General features: G+C 44.4%; 1 protein-coding gene across 1 annotated transcript in view; it reads right to left on the minus strand.

Moving 5' to 3' along the window:
* pola2 (polymerase (DNA directed), alpha 2) overlaps nucleotides 1–17876 on the minus strand; it is a 105799-nt gene extending 87923 nt beyond the window's left edge. Inside the window, exons 1-2 of the mRNA XM_073031436.1 lie at nucleotides 17773–17876; nucleotides 15045–15148 (exon numbers count right to left, since the gene is read on the minus strand). The gene's annotated coding sequence lies outside the window, so the exon portion shown is untranslated. The remainder of the gene's footprint in view (nucleotides 1–15044; nucleotides 15149–17772) is intronic.
* Nucleotides 17877–18061: the final 185 nt, after the last annotated feature.

The raw sequence follows: 18061 nt of genomic DNA on the forward strand, positions 1-18061 counted from the left end.
GGGCGAAGATGAAGAGACATTTCAGGCCTCCCACATTTCAAAGGCGTATCTGTTAGTAGGCTAATTGGTCACTGTAAATTGCCCTGTGATTGGGGCTGGGGTTAAATAGGTGGGTTACTGGGCAGCACAACTTGATGGGCTGGAAGGTACCTCTATATAAATAAATACTCCAAGTGTGGTCCAACCAGCGTTTTGTTGGGCTATAGCATTACATCGCAGCTCTTGAAGGCCAACTTACATCTCCTTAATCACCCTAGATAATTACATCTAGAATTGTCACCTATGCCCCAGTGTAAATAGTCAGAGTCATACAGCACCGAAAAAGACCCTTCGGCCCAACTCATCCATGCCAGCTATCCCAGCTAGTCCCTCTTACCCTCATTCCTCCAGAGTCTAAGCATTTCCTATCCATGTAACTGTCCAAGAGTCTCTTAGAACATAGAACAGTACAGCACATTACAGGCCCTTCGGCCCACAATGCTGTGCTGACCCTCAAATCCTGCCTCACATATAACCCCCCACCTTAAATTCCTCCATATACCTGTCTAGTAGTCTCTTAAACTTCACTAGTGTATCTGCCTCCACCACTGACTCAGGCAGTGCATTCCATGCACCAACCACTCTCTGAGTGAAAAACCTTCCTTGAACTTCCCTTTCCTTAACTTAAAGCCATGTCCTCTTGTACTGAGCAGTGGTGCTCTGGGGAAGAGGCGCTGGCTGTCCACGCTGTCTATTCCTCTTAATATCTTGTATACCTCTATCATATCTCCTCTCATCCTCCTTCTCTCCAAAGAGTAAAGCACTAGCTCCCTTAATCTCTGATCATAATCCATACTCTCTAAACCAGGCATCATCCTGGTAAATCTCCCCTGTACTCTTTCCAATGCTTCCACATCCTTCCTATAGTGAGGCGACCAGAACTGGACACAGTACTCCAAGTGTGGCCTAACTAGAGTTTTATAGAGCTGCATCATTACATCACGTCTCTTAAACTCTGTCCCTCGACTTATGAAAGCTAACACTCCATAAGCTTTCATAACTACCCTATCTACCTGTGAGGCAACTTTAAGGGATCTGTGGACATGTACCCCCAGATCCCTCTGCTCCTCCACACTACCAAGTATCCTGCCATTTACTTTGTACTCTACCTTGGAGTTTGTCCTTCCAAAGTGTACCACCTCAAACTTCTCCGGGTTGAACTCCATCTGCCACTGCTCAGCCCACTTCTGCATCCTATCAATGTCTCTCTGCAATCTTCACCAATCCTCTACACTATCTACAACACCACCAACCTTTGTGTCATCTGCAAACTTGCCAACCCACCCTTCTACCCCCACATCCAGGTCGTTAATAAAAATCACGAAAAGTAGAGGTTCCAGAACAGATCCTTGTGGGACACCACTAGTCACAACCCTCCAATCTGAATGTACTCCCTCCACCACAACCCTCTGCCTTCTGCAGGCAAGCCAATTCTGAATCCACCTGGCCAAACTTCCCTGGATCCCATGCCTTCTGACTTTCTGAATAAGCCTACCGTGTGGAACCTTGCCAATTGCCTTACTAAAATCCATGTAGATCACATCCACTGCACTACCCTCATCTATATGCCTGGTCACCTCCTCAAAGAGCTCAGCAATCTCTTCCCTCACCTCGTGGAGCAGCCTGGGGAATATTCTGTCAGGCCCCAGGGACTTATCCGTCCTAATGTATTTTAACAACTCCAACACCTCCTCTCCCTTAATGTCAACATGCTCCAAAACATCAATCTCACTCATATTGTCCTCACCGTCATCAAGGTCCCTCTCATTGGTGAATACCGAAGAGAAGTATTCATTGAGGACCTCACTCACTTCCACAGCCTCCAGGCACATCTTCCCACTTTTATCTCTAATCGGTCCTACCTTCACTCCAGTCATCCTTTTGTTCTTCACATAATTGAAGAATGCCTTGGGGTTTTCCTTTACCCTACTCACCAAGGCCTTCTCATGACCCCTTCTTGCCCTTCTCAGACCCTTCTTAAGCTCCTTTCTTGCTACCCTATATTCCTCAGTAGACCCATCTGATCCTTGCTTCCTAAACCTCATGTATGCTGCCTTTTTCCACCTGACTAGATTTTCCACCTCACTTGTCACCCATGGTTCCTTCACCCTACCATTCTTTATCTTCCTCACCGGGACAAATTTATCCCTAACATCCTGCAAGATATCCCTAAACATCGACCACATGTCCATAGTACATTTTCCTGCAAAAACATCATCCCAATTCACTCCCGCAAGTTCTAGCCTTATAGCCTCATAATTTGCCCTTCCCCAATTAAAAATTTTCCTGTCCTCTCTGATTGTATCCTTTTCCATGATAATGCTAAAGGTCAGGGAGCGGTGATCACTGTCTCCCAGATGCCAACCCACTGACAGATCTGTGACCTGACCCGGTTCATTACCTAATACTAGATCTAGTATGGCATTCCCCCTAGTCGGCCTGTCAACATACTGTGACAGGAATCCACCCTGGACGCACTTGACAAACTCTGCCCCGTCTAAACCATTGGAACTAATCAGGTGCCAATCAATATTAGGGAAGTTAAAGTCACCCATGATAACAACCCTGTTATTTTTGCACCTTTCCAAAATCTGCTCCTCGGTATCTCTGCTTCTACTAGGGGGCCTATAGAATACCCCCAGTAGAGTAACTGCTCCCTTCCTGTTCCTGACTTCCACCCATACTGACCCAAAAGAGGATCCTGCTACATTACCCACCCTTTCTGCAGCTGTAATAGTATCCCTGACCAGTAATGCCACCCCTCCTCCCCTTTTTCCCCCTCTCTATCCCTTTTAAAGCACTGAAATCCAGGAATATTGAGAATCCATTCCTGCCCTGGTGCCAGCCAAGTCTCCGTAATGGCCACTACATCATAATTCCATGTATGTATCCAAGCTCTCAGTTCATCACCTTTGTTCCTGATGCTTCTTGCATTGAAGTACACACACTGTAGTCCTTCTACCTTACTATCTTTACACCCTTTATTCTGCTGCTCTTTCCTCAAAGCCTCTCTATATGTTAGATCTGGCTTTACTCCATGCACTTCTTTCACTGCTCTATCGCTCCAGGTCCCACCCCCCTTGCAAATTAGTTTAAACCCTCCCGAACCATGCTAGCAAACCTACCAGCAAGGACATTGCTCCCCCTCGAGTTCAGGTGCAACCCATCCAATCTGTACAATTGCTTAGGTTAGAATCCAATCTCTTCTCACGCCTTGTGGCACATCGGGTGGCATCTTTTGCCGTTCCCTTAGCATTTGTCTGTTTTTTACAAGGCCGAGTTGCTACCTCGGCCCTCAACCCAGCATGGAAGGATTCAAACCCGGGACCACTTGCTGACGCCACTACACCAACGGCCAGCTTCGAGGTTAATTGGTCATGATGAAATGACCTGTTGATGAGCAATTAGCAGATAGGGATATGGGGAGAGGGATATGGGGAGAGGGCAGGAACGGGGTACTGATTGTGTATGATCACAGTGAATGACAGTGCTGGCTAGAAGGGCTGAATGGCCTACTCCTGCACCTACTGTCTATTGTCTAATTACAGATATCGACCATTAAAAAATATGTATTTTCAAATTCCTTACTGGCAAGATCCATCGCCATTCACGTTATAGGCTTTAAAAGTCAGTAGAGACCACAAGCTGACACCCGATGATACTTTGAAGTCAGTAAAGCAATTGTCCCTTTGTTAATGTGTGTACCCTTCTCATCCTTCAAATATACTCCTACCCCATCTCCAGGAAGTGAAATAGCGTGCTAGGCTAAGGGAAGTTATGCTCTTCGAAGAATTTTCTTACCCTCTAAATAAATAGAAGTATAATATTAACATTAGTTTATGCTATGTTTGTTATGTCTGTAATATACTGTGCAGCTGTTACAAAAATCTAATTTGTACACAACATTTATGCCTTGGGAATGCGTTCGCTCATCATGTGCCGTGTTGTGCATGTTGTATATGCCTTGACCGTGATTGTTCTTGGCAAATTTTTCTACAGAAGTGGTTTGCCATTGCCTTCTTTTGGGGAGTGTCTTTACCAGATAGGTGACCCCACCCCCAGCCATTATCAATACTCTTAAGAGACTGTCTGTATGGCATCAGTGATCACATAACCGGGACTTGTGATACGTACTAGCTGCTCAGACGACCATCCACCAACTGTTCTCATGGCTCCACGTGGCCCTGATCGGTGGGCTAAGCAGGTGCTACACCTTGCCCAAGGGTGACCTGCAGGCTAGCGGAGGGAAGGAGTGCCTTACACCTCCTTTGGTGGAGACGTATCTCCACCCAGGGGAATGGAATAGGTGCACAAGACAATAAACTTGATCCATGTCCTTTTGTACCTTGTCACTCCTTTATCTACTACCCTGATAACTCTTGGCTCATCAGCAAACCCAGCAATCGATCCACCTCCATTCTCGTCCAAGTCACGCGGAATGGTTCCTTTAGGTTGTCATAGCTGGGAGGGGTAGAGGGGTTAAGCTCCCACTGTCTATTAAATGCTCCCAATGCCTCAAACAGCCTCTGACACCCAAAAGCCCAACTCCTGGCCTTCACGTGTGGCTGGTGGAACTGTTTCTACTGACAAAGTTGCATTACTGGTGCCTTAAAACCAGTCGCTTTGGGCAGACGGGCTTGTCAGACGTGGTCAGCAGCTCATCTTGGAGGAGGAAACTATGATCCCAAGCCTCCGCTGCTTTGCGGCTATACGCACTCACGAGTAAACCCCGAGGAAAAATCCAGAGCTGAGGCAGTCCTATGTTGGGTTCAACGCTGACTGGCAGACAGCTAGGACACAATATTCGTGGTTAACCCCGACCAAGAGAGAGCCTCACATGGAGACAGCAACATGAACCTTTTGAGCCAAGGACCTTTCATCAGAAAGATAGAAATACAAATCAGTTTTCAGTAGCAGAGAAGGTGCTGAGGGGTAGGTGGAAAAACAAGGGTGTATATCTGAGAATACGTACACAATGCTGGAAGAACTCAGCAGGTCAGGCAGCATCTGTGAGAAAAGAGTAGCCGACGTTTTGGGCCGAGACCCTTCATCAGGAATGGGGGGGAAGAGAGGGCCGAAGCCCAGTAATAGAGATAGTGGAGGGGGTAGGGCCTAGAGGCGCCAGGTGGAAAACCAATCAGAGGAAAGATGGAGGGGGAGGGGATGAGCATGAAAGAACCATAGAGATAAAGGAGCAGAAAGTTGAAAGGGGAGAGAGGCAGAGAGGGACCTGGGATAGGGGAAGGGGGAGGGGTAGGGAATTACCAGAAATTGGAGAATTCAATGTTCATACCACCAGGCTGGAGGCTACCCAGACGGTAGATGAGGTGTTGCTCCTCCAACCTGAGTTTGGCCTCATCATGGCAGTAGAGGAGGCCGTGTATGGACATATCGAGATGGGAATGAGAGGCAGAGTTGAAGTGGGTGGCAACCGGGAGGTCCTGTCTATTGTGACGGACGGAGTGTAGGTGCTTGATGAAGCGGTTCCCCAATCTGCGTCGGGTCTCGCCGATGTAGAGGAGGCCGCACCGGGAGCACCAGATGCAACAGACGACTCCAGCAGACTCGCAGGTGAAGTGTTGCCTCACCTGGAAGGACTGTCTGGGGCCTGGAATGGTGGTGTGGGGACAGGTGTAGCATTTGTGCTTACTCCAGCACATCTTTCCCTCCCTACCCCTCTCAGCTTTTCGCAGGGATCATTCTCTCCGCGACTACCTGGTCCACACGTCCCTCCCCACAGAACTCCCACCCGGCACTTATCCCTGGTCAATGGGAAAAGGCAGATTAAAGGTTTGGCATGGACTAGATGGGCTGAAGGGCCTGTTACTGTGCGGTGGTGTTCTAGACTCTTATGACTCCATCAGAGCACATGCCTTCTGAGGATAAGACCATAAGACCATGAAACGTAGGAGCAGAATTAGGCCATTCAGCCCATCAAGTCTGCACCGCCATTCCATCATGACTGATTTATTATCCCTCTCAACCCCATTCCCCTGCCTTCTTCCCATAGCCTTTACAGACCAACCTCCTTCTTAAATATATCCAATGACAGCTTGCATAGCTGTGGCAATGAATTCCACAGATTCACCACCCTCTGGCTAAAGAAATTCCTCATCATTTCTGTTCTAAATGGACATTCCTTTTGTGAGGCAGTGCCCTCTGGTCCTAGACTCCCCCACAATAGGAAACATCCTCTCCACATCAACTCTATCTGTGTCTTCTGGTCCTAGACTCCCCCACTATAGGAAACATCCTCTCCACATCCACTCTATCTGTGCCTTCTGGTCCTAGACTCCCCCACTATAGGAAACATCCTCTCCACATCCACTCTATCTGTGCCCCCTGGTCCTAGACTCCCCCACTATAGGAAACATCCTCTCCACATCCACTCTATCTGTGGCCTCTGGTCCTAGACTCCCCCACTATAGGAAACATCCTCTCCACATCCACTCTATCTGTGCCCTCTGGTCCTAGACTCCCCCACTATAGGAAACATCCTCTCCACATCCACTCTATCTGTGCCCTCTGGTCCTAGACTCCCCCACTATAGGAAACATCCTCTCCACATCCACTCTATCTGTGGCCTCTGGTCCTAGACTCCCCCACTATAGGAAACATCCTCTCCACATCCACTCTATCTGTGTCCTCTGGTCCTAGACTCCTCCACTATAGGAAACATCCTCTCCACATCCACTCTATCTGTGCCCTCTGGTCCTAGACTCCCCCACTATCGGAAACATCCTCTCCACATCCACTCTATCTATAGTGTCCTCTTGTCCTAGACTCTTCCACTATAGGAAACATCCTCTCCATATCCATTCCATCCAGATCTTTCAATACTGAAAAGCTTTCATTGAGATTCTCTCTTCATTCTTCTAAACTCCAGTGAGACAGGCCCAGAACTATCAAATATTCCTCATGTTTTGTGGTAGAAATGGTTAAAACTAGTGTCTGATGGGATACTTGACCATTCTGGAACAGATGGGCTTAAGACTGCTGGTGTTTGTCGAGACTAACCTTGGATGATAAGCACAGTACCAGAAACTCGAATTAATAAGACACTAGGCCCCTGAAACAAGGAGGGAGGATGCCTCTGAGGGTAAATTATAAGCCCTGAGTACAGGGAACATAGAGGACTTTTACAATCGCACTGAGAGAATACTTGACATGTCTTTTAATCGATCATGTACTGATTTACAAAGTTATGTGCAGTTGTTTGGCTTGCTGTATAAACATGAACTCTGTATAACCTAGAATTCAGAGTTCCGGTGGTGGACTTGACTACTTCAGGCTCTCCATGATGTCCTATTAATAAACTCTTCAATAAAAATGAAACTCAACATAGCTTTGTGTATTCTTAGTGTTCTCACGACATGTGTTAACCTTTTCATTTCTGGGATCATTCTCGTGATTGTTCTATGGACTCTCTCTAGTGCCAGCACATCCCTTCTTAGATAAGGAGCCCAAATCTGCTCACAACACTTCAAGTGCGGTCTGGCCAATGCTTTATAAAGCATCACCATCACGTCCTGGCTTTTGGATTCTAGTCCTCTCAAAATGAATACTAACGGGGCATTTGCCTTCCTCATCACCGACTCCAGTTGCAAGCTAACCTTTAAGGAATCCTGCACTCGGACTCCAAAGTCGCTTTTTACCTCTGATCTTTGAATTTTCTCTCCATTTAGAAAATAGTGTACGCCTTTATTCTTTCTACCAAAGTGCATGACGATACACTTCCTGACACTGTATTCCATCGGCCACTTCTTTGGCCATTCGTTCTGGAGACTCCCTGCTTCCTGAACAGTATCTGCCACTCCACCTGTTTTCATATCATCCGCAAACATGGCCACAAAGCCATCAATTCCTTCATCCAAATCACTGACATATAAAGTGAAAAGAAGTGATCCCAACACTGACCCCTGTGGCATACCAACCAGAAAAGGCACCTTATTCTCACTCTTTGCCTGCTGCCAGTCAGCCAATCTTCTATCGATGCTAGTATCTTTTCTGTAATAACATCGGCTCTTATCTTGTTAAGCAGCCTCACGTGTGGCATTTCGTCAAGGGCATTCTGAAAATCCAAGCACACAACATCCACCGGGTCCCCTTTGTCTACCCTGCTTGTTACTTCTTCAAAGATTTCCAAAAGATTTGCCAGGCAACGTTTCTCCTTAAGGAAACCAAACTGACTTTGGCCTCTCTTGCCATGTGTGTCCACGTACCCTGAAGCCTCATCCTTAATAATCGACTCCAATATCTTCCCAACCGCTGAAGTCAGGGTGACCTTCCTTTCTTCTGCCTGCCTCACTTCTTAAAGAGTGGAATAACATTTGCAATATTCCAGTCCTGAGGAACCATGCCACAATCCATTGAATCTTGGAAGATCATTACTGATGCCTCCACAATCTCTTCAGCCACCTCTTTCAGAACCCTGGGGTGTACACCATCTGGTCCAGGTGACTTCTCTGCCGTCAGACCTTTCAGCTTATCAAGCACTTTCTCCATGTTAATCACTATGACACCCCTGCCCCCAACACTCGCGAACTTCTGGAATACTGCTAGTGTCTTCAACAGTGAAGCCTGACATAAAATACATAATACGTTTGTCAGTCATTTCTTTGTCCCCCCTCCCCATTACTACCTCTCCAGCTTCATTTTCCAGCAGTCCAATATCTACTCTTGCTTCTCTTTTACACTTTATATATCTGAAACAATTAACAGTTGGTATCTTCTTTGATATTATTGGCTATCTTACCTTCATAGTTAATCTTTTCTTTCTTTATAGCTTTTTTAGTTGCCTTCTGTTCATTTATAAGCTTCCGAATCCTCTGCTTCCCACTAATTACTCTATAATATGCCCTCTCTTTTGCTTTTATGCTGTCTTTGACTTCCCTTGTAAGCCACGGCTGACCCATCCTCTCTTAAGAGTACTTGTCCGTCTTTGGGACGTATCTTTCCTACACCTTCCAAATTGCTCCCAGAAACACCAGCCATTGCTGTTCTTCTGTCATCCCTATTAGTGTCCCCTTCCAATCAACTTCTCATACCTGTGTACTTCCCTTTACTCCATATTAATACTGTTACATATGACTTAACCCCCCCCCCCCAAACTGCAGACTGAATTCTACCATATTACGATCACTGCCTACTAATGGCTCCTTTATCTTAAGCTCCCTCATGAAATCTGGGTCATTACATAACACCCAATCCAGAATTGCTTTTACCCTAGAGGGCACAACTACAAACTGCTCTAAAAACTCATCTCGGAGGCATTCTACAAATGTTCTCTCTTAGAATCTATCAGCAACCTGATTTTCATATTGAAAACCTCCCTGACTATCACAACATTGCCCTTTTGACATGCATTTTCTATCTCCCCTTGTAATTTGCAGTCCACTTTCTGGCTACTGTTCGGGGTCCTGTATATAACTCTGATCAGAGACTTTTTACCCTTGCAGTTTCTTAACTCTACCCACAAAGATTCCATATCTTAAAGTCCTATGTCACCTCTTTCCAAGGATTTGATTTAAAATTTTTAACAATTTTTAACCGCACCCCCTCTGCCTACCTGGCTGTCCTTTTGATGCAACGTTTAATCTTGGAAGTTAAGGTCCTAACTATGATCTTCTTTCAGCCACAGCTTAGTGATGCCCATGACAACATACCCCCCAATCTCTAACATTACCTACTTTATTCTGTTTACTGTGTGCATTCAAATATAACGCCATCAGTCCTGTATTTGCCACCCTTTCTGATTTTGGCCTCCTGTTACTCTTTAACTCATCCCACTAACTGCAGTTTTGCCCTATCATCTGTCTGTTCTTCCTCACAGTCTCATTACACATTGCATCTACTTGTATACCCACTGCCCCAGCCTCAGCCCTATCCCATCCCCCATGCCAAAGTAGTTTAAACTCTCCCCAACAGATCCAGCCAACCTGCCCACGAGGTTATTGGTCCCCCTCAGATTCAGGTGTAACTCGTCCTTTTTGTGAGAGATCCCAACTATCCAGAAATCTGAACCTCTGCCCCCTGCACCAATTCTTCAGCCATGCAGACATCTGCCAAATCATCCTATTCCTACCCCCACTGGTGTGTGGCAGAGGCAGCAATCCAGAGATTACTACCCTGAAGGTCCCGCTTTTCAGCTTTCTACAGCTCCCTATATTCTCCCTTCAGGACCACCTCCCTTTTCCTCCCTTTGTCTTTGGTACCGGTATGTACCATGGCTTCTGGCTGTTCACCCTCCCCTTTTAGAATGATGTGGACCCGATCCGAGACATCCCTGACCCTGGAACATGGAGGCAACATACCATCCGGGTGTCTCTTCCACATCCACAGTCTCCTGTCTGTTCTCTGATTATGGAATCCCCTATCAGTACTGCACTCCTCTTCCCCCATCCCCTTCTGAGCCACAGAGACAGACTCAGCATCAGGGACCAGGTCGCTGCACTTTCCCACTGGTAGGTTGTCGATTGAAGCAGTACTGTGGTGAGCAGCCACAGGGATACTCTGCACTGGCTGCCCAGTCCCTGTCCCTTTCCTGACCGTCACCCGGGTACCTGCCGCCTGCAAGTCAGGGGTGGCTCCTATCTATCGCTTCCTCATTTTCCCTTACGATCAGAAGGTAATCCAGTTCCAGCTCCGGTTCCTCAGTGCGGTCTCTCCTTAGATGTAGGAGACCTCAGGGAGACTGGCGGTCTCCCAGTGCTAGGGTGAACGAGCAAGGGCTCTTCTCTTCAGTGTGAATGAGGATCAGAAGTGACTTCATGGAAATGTGTAAGGTGAGAAGAGGGACAGATAGGGTGGACAGCTCCAGTCTTCTTTCCCAGGCCAGAAGGAGCCAATTCAAGGAGGTTTTTATTTTTGGGTAATTGGAGGAAAGTATAGGGAGGATGGCTGAGGTAATTTATCTTTTAAAGCACACAGAGAGTGCTGGTGTGTGCAACACCCTGCCAAGTGTGGTGGTAGAAGCAGATAATTTAAGAGACTCTTAGATAGGTATGTGGGTGACATAAACTGGATGGCTACTTGGGAGGAAAGCATTAGATGGATCTTAGAGTAGGTTAAAAGGTCGGCACAACTTTATGGGCCAAACATTATGCTGTAATGTTCATGTTCTGCGACTTTAAGAGGCAACTCACTGCCCCCATCCCCCACACTTCTCGAGAGGCCCTTTGAGGTGCATAAGACCCCAATAATAAGCGTGCACACCTCCCATGCTACCACACGCAGCTACGCGGACAATGTCAGATGCACTCACATCTTGGCCAGAGAGCAGAAACCCTTTGCTAGCTCACTGCCAATGGCGTCACTGTCCTCAGATAGACCCAGCGCCAGACGGATGTGTCGACAAGGCATGCGCCACATCCCTGGGACTTGATCAGTGCGCTGGTCCGAAGTGTGCTGTGGCGGGTGATTTCCAAAGTCCTAGAGAAAGTCAGTTTTGGCTCCTCTCCGGCATTAGATTTGTGAATTTCTTGCGTTAAAAAGCAAAATCAAGCCCAAACTCATGCCAAGAGCAAAACAAGAAGAACAAGTACTTTGAAAAGAAACAGATGTTCCAATCTGTAGCGGTGTTCAAAGTGAATATGTCAAGTCGAAAGGTAAGTTTGTTAGAAACGTTTTTTAATCTCATCTCCAGTCACCAGGCTGTTGTGTTCTTTATATTAATACGTACCGTGGGGTACTAATAACGAACCATATTCTGGAAGAATCGAACTTTTATTTAACAGCAACAAAAAACTATGCTTTGTATGCTTTTGCTTGCTATGCTTCTCGATCATTCCATCATTTCTAGGCATGCTCCGAACTCTGTCCAATCACGTTCTGATATCACCACACCCACTTATCGATAAAGAGATTCCACAGGAGCTGGAAATCCAGGGCAACTCACAAAAATATGTGTGTTCAACCTTCCTTGGCCCAAAACATCAACAGTTTATTCATTTCCATAGATGCTGCCTGACCTGCTGAATTTCTCCAGAATTTTGTGTGTGTTGCTCCCAGATAGTGATGCCAAGTAGATCCCTGTCCACCAGTTAGGAAATGGCCGAGGCCCACCCGCCAACAGGGCGTCGGGAGACCAGAATCTGTAGGCAGGACTAGACAATAGGTAGACAACTGTAGGCAATAGGTGGGACTAGATGTAGTTGGATATTTTTCTGTAGTTTTCTTTGCTCTCATGCCATGTTCAAGTGATGAATCAGAATCAGGATTATAATCAGTGACACAGTTCAGGAACAGTCCCATCACCGAACTGTTCCCACAACCTGTGGACTCACTTTCAGGAACTAATCTCATGTTCCTGATATTTATAGCTTATTTATTTATTATTTATTTCAATAGATATATTTAAAAAAAAATTATTAATTTTTAAAATAAGTTTTTACATTAGAACCAAAAAAAACCATCAACAAAAAGGAGATTTAAACAGTGCAAAACAAACGTGTCAGATGTACAATTTGTAACAATAATGCAAAAGTACCTGAAATAAAATCATATAAAGTTAGTTTCTGCTCCACCCTCCCACTACACACTCCGAGCCAACCGTTACGATATAAAGAAAAGTTAATCAGAACTTTTGTCACCACAGAGCTGTGAATATAAAAAAAGTGTATTGCCTACTACCTAAACTGTAGTATATTTCACATCATTAAAAATAACCCCATAAAAATTAACCAGAAAAGAAAGCTGGATGTAAAGGACTGAATCACTGAAAGAAAAAGGAAGATAATCCTTTAACCTAAAAAGGAGTTATGAAAATAATCAAGAAAAGGTCCCCACACCTTATGGAACTTCATGTCCAAATTAAGAAGTGAATAATGAATCTTTTCAAGGTCTAAGCAGGACATAATGTCTCTGAGCCATTGAGCATGAGTGGGTGGGGCAACATCTCTCCACCTAAGAAGAACTAAGCGTCCAGGCAAAGGAGAATGTTTGCCATTTAGTCGGGCTCAAACGCGTGTCAACTTCACCCAAAATGCTAAAAAGAGCGATCAAAGGGTTAGGTTCTAAGTGGCAATTAAGGATATGGGATAAAGTTAAAAAGACACCTCTCCAAAATTTCTCCAAACTAGGACAAGCCCAATACATGTGGGTAAGAGAAGCCTCGCCACTATACACTTGTCGCAGAAGGGACTAATAGCAGAATAGATACGTGATAATTTGACTTCAGATATACGAGCCTTATGTACAACCTTGAACTGCAAAAGGCAGTAGTGAGCACATACAGAGGTTGAGTTAACTGACTGAAGAATTGAATCCCAAACCTCATCGGACAGAGAAATATTTAAATCGTACTCCCAGGCAGTTTAAATTTTACCAAAGGGGGCACGCCTCAAGGTCGCTAACTTATCAAAATAGTAGATATTAAACTTCTACCCAATGGGTTTATACAAAGAAACAAGTCCACAACATTTTTTTCCGGGCATCTCAGGAAAATTTGGTATGAAAGGGTTAATAAAATGTCTAATTTGAAGATATCTAAAGGAATGAGTATTACTTAGTTTAAACTTTGCAGACAGTTGTTCAAAAGTTGCAAAGCAATTGTCCATGGAAAGATCTTCAAAACGCCTGATGCCCTTTCTGTACCAGTCATGAAATGTTAAGTCTTGCATAGAAGGTCGGAAAAGATGATTATGAAAGACAGGACTAGAAAAGGAGAAGCCATAAAGATCATAATGTTTTCTGAACTGAGCCCATATTCTCAGAGTATGTCTAATGAGAGGATTCACAATTAGTTTAGGCAAACGACAAGGAAGTGCGGAAATGGAGAAATCCATTGCCACCCATTTTGGACGGATAGACTGATTATGAAAGAAAGAACAACGTAAGGCAATGAATATTGGCTGCCCAGTAATAAAAACAAAAATTGGCAAGGCCATACCACCTTTTCTTTTAGGTTTTTGAAGGTGAACTTTATTAAGTCTGGGTCATTTGCCCTTCCATAAATAGGATGAAACAATAGAATCTAACATATCAAAGGAAGCTTTAGAAATAAAAATTGGTAAAGATTGGAATGTATAAAAATTTAGGAAGGATATACATTTTAACAACATTAATTCGACCTACCAGAGACATGGACAGGGGTGATCAGTGTGCCAAACTCTGTTTTGTATGATTGAAAAGATTAGTAAAATTTTCTCAAAGATGCTTAAAGTTCCTTGTTACAGTAATATCCAGGTAAGTGAATTGATTATATACTATTTTAAAAGGGAGATTATGAAATTCTAATATTTGTGCTTCTCTAGTAATTGGGAAGAGTTCGCTCTTGTGTAAATTAAGTTTGTATCCGGAAAGCCGGCTAAATATATTAAATAGTGAAAACATTGGGGGTAAGGAGGTAATCGGATTTGATACAAAAAGTAAAAGATCATTGGCATAAAGAGAAACTTTATGCTCAACACCCACCCCCCCCGAATCCCCAACAATTCAATACAGCTACGAAACGCAATACCAATAGCTCTATGGCCAGATCAATAGGTACATTTAATATCAGAGAAATGTATACAATATACAACCCGAAATTCTTATTCTTCACAGACATTTCCTTTTTCCTTCATAGCGTATTTCCCTTTTCCTTTTGCACTTGCACAATTTGTTGTCTTTTGCACGTTCTCTCTAAAAAAGGACTTTAGAGGGCCGGTGAAGCAGAGTGAGTAATGTAAAGGGGCAGATTTGTCAAGGATGAGTAGGCGGCCAATGTCCTGAATGAAATGCAGGGATAACCAAAGTACAAAGTAAATTTATTATCAAAGTACTCATATGTCACCAAGATTCATTTTTGTGCAGGCATTCACAGTAGAACAACGAAATACAATAGAATCAATGAAAATCCACACACAAATCAAGACGGACAAACAATCAATATGCAAATGAAGACAAACTGGACAAATACAATAAAACAAGTGATAACAACTCACTTAATGGATATAGCCATTCCAAACACAAACAACATACAATAAAAGAACAACACTCAAAAAATGCTGAATTTGGTCACCTACCTGCAGGTAAGATGAAAATGAGGTTGAAGGAATGGAGAGAAAATTTACAAGGATTTTGCTGACACACGCAAAACGCTGGAGGAACTCAGCAGGCCAGGCAGCATCTGTGGGGGAAAAAGTACATTTGACATTTTGGGCCCAGACCCAAGGCTGTTGCTGAGTCTGGAGGACCTGAGTTATATGGAAAGGATGCAAGGTCTCTATTCCTTAGAACATAGAAGATTGAGTGGAGATTTGATAGAGAAATACAAAATTATGAGGGGTATAGATAAATGCAAGCAGGATTTTTCCACTGAGGTTGGATGAGACTACAACCAGAGGTCATGGATTAAAGGTGAGAGGTGAGAAGTTAAAGGGGGACATTAGGGGAAACTTCTTCACTCAGAGGCTGGTGAGAGAGTGGAATGAGCTGACAGCGGAAGTGGTGCATGTAAGCTCAATTGCAACATTTAAGGGAAGTTTGGATAGGTACATGGAGAGAGGGGTCTGGAGGGCTATGGTCCTGGTGCAGGTCGATGGGAGTAGGCAGTTTAAATGGCTTCAGCACAGACTAGATGGGCCAAAGAATCTATTTCTTGACTGTACTTCTCCGTGATTCTAAAAGAGAGTAATTGGAAGACTACAGACCATGAACAGGGTATACATTGTCCTGATAGTCATTTCAACAACTGGTATCATCCCAAACTACACAATGGCATTAAAGAATTAGGCCTTCTTCTTCAGCTGTCCATCGATTTTCGATGAAGACTGAGGCCTGGGCAAGGTTGTATGGAAGACCAGCAGTTGTATGGAAGACCATACTGCACGTCTCCCCTCTCCACACCACCGGTGTTGTCCAAGGGAAGGGCATTAGGACCCATACAGCTTGGCACCGGTGTCGTTGCACAGCAATGTGTGGTTAAGTGCCTTGCTCAAGGACACAACACACTGCCTCCGCTAAGGCTCAATCTAGCGACATTCAGATCACTGGATCGATGTCTTAACCACTTGGCCACACACCACACATATTAGACCTACACAGTAATATTGATATAAACCTTCAGAAAAGCCACAATACTAAACACCACTAGAATAGAACGAAAGCTCCTGGCAATTGAGAAATGAGTGTGCTTGGCTATGCCCGTACCAGCTTGAGCAGAGAAAAGATTTGAAAAGTACAACAATAATAAATAAGTAATGAAACAATACTGAGACTAGGAGTTTTGGAGTCCTTGAAAGTGAGACCATAGGTTGTGGAGTCAGCTGAGAGTTGAAGGACACTAATGATTTGGGGACTGATGTACAGAGACATTTGGTCACTGCTTACGTCTGTGACAGAGAGGGAAGACACAATCCCCTCCCTCCCCAGGGTGGGGAAGTTTTTATGAGAAGCCTCACTTCAAGCAGTGAGAGGCTGTACTGATTGAATAAGCAAGGCAACAACCAAATTTCACACTAAAATCAAACATTTGGATTTAATTTCCAATCTTGCTATTGTTCCAAGATATCTGGGACCCCTTATTTCTTTCAGGTTCACCTCTGTCTCTATTTCCCAGATTTTGGTTTCAAGTTCAAAGTAAATTTATTGTCAAAGAACATATATGTCACCATATACAACTCTGAGAATCATGTTCTTGCGGGCATACTCAATAGATCCACACTAGAATAATAACCATCGCAGAATCAATGAAAGAACACTTGGGCATTCAACCAGTGTGCAAAACACAACAAGCTGTGAACATAGAGAAATAAAAGAATAATAATTATAGATACGCAATAAATATAAAGAACATGAGATGAAGAGTCCTTGAAAGTGAGTCCATAGGTTGTGGGTCATTTTAATGATGGGGCAAGTGAGGTTGAATGAAGTTATCCCTTTCAGTTCAAGAACCTGTTGGTTGAGGGGCAAGAACTGTTCCTGAACCTGGTCATGTGGTCCTGAGACTCCTGCACCTTCCTCCTGATGGCAGCAGTGAGAAGACAGTAAGTCCTGGGTGGTGGGTCTTTGATGACGGATGCTGCTTTCTTTCCTGAGAGAGCGTTTCATGTAGATGTGCTCAATGGTGGGGAGGACTTTACCCGTGATGGAGTGGGCTGTATCCACTACTTTTTGTAGCCTTGTGGTGCACCTGTACTGATGGAAGATGTGGAGGAGATGTTGTTGCCAACCCGAACTGACTGGGTCTGCAAGTGAGGAAATTCAGGATCCAGTTGAACAGGAGGCATTGGGACCAAGTGCTTGGAGCTTATTGTTGAGTTTTGCTGGGATGATAATATTGAATGTTGAGTTGAAGTTGACAAAGAACATCTTGATGTATGTATCTTTGCTGTCCAGATGTTCCAGGTTTGAGTGAAGAGCCAATGAGATGGCATCTGCTGTGGACCTGTTGCTTCAGTAAGGAGATTGGAGAGCATCCAAGTCATTTCTCAGACAGGAGTTGATATGTTGACGTGATGTGTTTTGATACCTCTCAAATCACTTCACCAATGTGGATCTAAGTGTTACTGGACACCACATTCTTCCCAGGCACCAGTGTAATTGAAATCTAACGATGGACAGGGATTGTCTTCCTTAAACCCATCTGCCACAATCTGATCGCTCCTGTACATTGATAAGGCAATCCATAATCCCTGAGCAGAGTCACTTATAATGCTGATAATCGTGGAACAGCAGACAGCTGCAATTATTTTCCTGACCAGAAGTGACGATCAGCTGAGAAACACTCACCAAGACAAGTGAAATACTTACCTGCTTCTCAAGCGGCTGGAACACCAGGAATCACGATTATCTTGCTGTATAATTAGCAGGCTCATCTAAATTACTTCCATCCATTCCAGACCCCACAATCCTGGAAAGGTAAAGCAGCCTTAGAGGCATTGCAGCACAGATTCACCGGGAAAATAGGCATAGAGAGAGACGAGAATGACCTGCAGATTCGGTATGCACTCCTGCAAGCTCAGAGATTAATATCACTCAAGTTATTGTTTGGTGACCTAACCACTAGAATCCATAGAGTTATAAACAAATACTGTACATT

The sequence above is a fragment of the Hemitrygon akajei genome, chromosome 28 (assembly GCF_048418815.1).
Source record: "Hemitrygon akajei chromosome 28, sHemAka1.3, whole genome shotgun sequence".
NCBI lineage: Eukaryota > Metazoa > Chordata > Chondrichthyes > Myliobatiformes > Dasyatidae > Hemitrygon > Hemitrygon akajei.